The sequence below is a fragment of the Fukomys damarensis genome, unplaced genomic scaffold (assembly GCF_012274545.1).
Source record: "Fukomys damarensis isolate Sample0158 unplaced genomic scaffold, DMR_v1.0_HiC HiC_scaffold_28, whole genome shotgun sequence".
In the NCBI taxonomy this organism is placed as follows: domain Eukaryota; kingdom Metazoa; phylum Chordata; class Mammalia; order Rodentia; family Bathyergidae; genus Fukomys; species Fukomys damarensis.
Genome location: NW_022900940.1, coordinates 27621511 through 27623264, shown reverse-complemented (window position 1 = coordinate 27623264; position 1754 = coordinate 27621511).

Genomic DNA, 1754 nt, shown 5'->3' with positions numbered 1-1754 from the left:
AATAGTATATACTAATATATATATTAGTGTACATATCTATATTATTTGTAAATGTATAAAATATATATTATTTATGCCATAGATAAAAACATAGACGCACCAGGGACATGGCTCAATGTTACAATGCTTACCTAGCATGTGCGGGGCCCTGGGTTCAATCTCCAGCACTGCCAAAAGAAAAAAAAAGAAAAGCAACAACAAAACAGCACATAATATATACTCATTAAAAAAATTAAAGTTGTACAGAAGACGTGTCAGCCCTTTGTCCACACCCCGCACCACTGGCTAATCATATTTTATAGCCTCTCAGTGAACTAAAATGCACGTGGCCCTTCTGGTCTAACTTTAGCAAACTTCCTTTATCATTTCATTACGTAATTTCATTGACGATGGTCTGGTGGTGAATAACTTGCTATATGGTCTCCTTGCTATCCAGAGTGATGTGGTAGGACAGATGGGAAATTTGGCCTCAGTCAGGCTAGATCTAAGTTACTATCACTGAGCCTCAGTTTTCATTAATACATTTGATAATGCTACCTTTCTGGAAATGGTTTCAAGACTCTAAGAGCGATTTATACACTAAATGTAGACCCTAATAACATATGGCTATTTTAAGAAAACATTGTGGTCTTTTCCATATTAATTAATTCTTTAGGAACTTGGCTGCTAAGTCCAGAAAACTGTATTGGTTTTTTTATTTTCTCATTTTTTATATATCTACATCAGTTTATTATAATGTTATGATTGTATTACTGTTGTCTTTGGTACTTACTATGAGGAAAAAAGCTTTGTCAAGATAAAAATGGCATATCTAGTCTTTTAAAATTTTCCCTTAAAGTAAGCAGTCCGAAACATTAGCAAAGAAGCTTATGAAATTTCTTCTAAAGAAGTGAAAGATTTAAAAGCTGCCTTTCTTGGCTGGCTCAGACCCACCTCTTTCTAGCTGTAGGGGAGGATTAGATGACCTCTCCAGGTTCCTTCTGAGTTGTGGTTTTGTTTTTTAATGTCTGTTTAAAGATTATGCTAATACTGTTGGTGTGAAAACCTTTGTATGCAAGGATAGTTGAGAACACTGGATCATGACCTAAATTATGCCTGCCTGTTTTCTGTTGTATGTGTGAGATTAATGAGGCTCAAAACCTCGCGTTTTATATAGGCCACTGTATCTTTTTTCTTCTCAAGAAGATTTTTTAAAAAAAATTATGTGGTGTTCAAAGCAAGAGGGAGGAGTTTGATAAAAACTGCATTCAGATACAAAAGGAATTAGACATATTTTAATAACTAAGCTCAATTATCATATTGAGGCTCTGCAAGATGAATGAATACTAATGTAAAGTGCAAAGATCCAGGAGGTAATCCCCCAGACAAGACATTACTGGAGCAGCATATTAACTAGAAAAGAAATATGGTTAGAAGAGGACAAAGAATTCTTCAAATCCATAAAGATTTTATATCTAATAACTTTAGGCAAATAGACTCTGGAACTAGCTTACCTTATTTCAGATATTGGTTCTGCCCTTTATGAGTTCTGTAACCTCATTATCTGCCCTATTGCTTAGCTGTAAAATGGCAACAACAATAATAATAATAATAACTAACCTTAGTGCTGTTTTGAAGATTAAATGAGTTAATATGTATAAAGTGGTTAGCATAGTGTCTGGAATATAATATATTCAATAATACAGTTGATTCAAAATATTAGGGATTATTGTGTTTTACTTTGCTTTTGTCTTAATTTCTTTTATTTTCTGTTA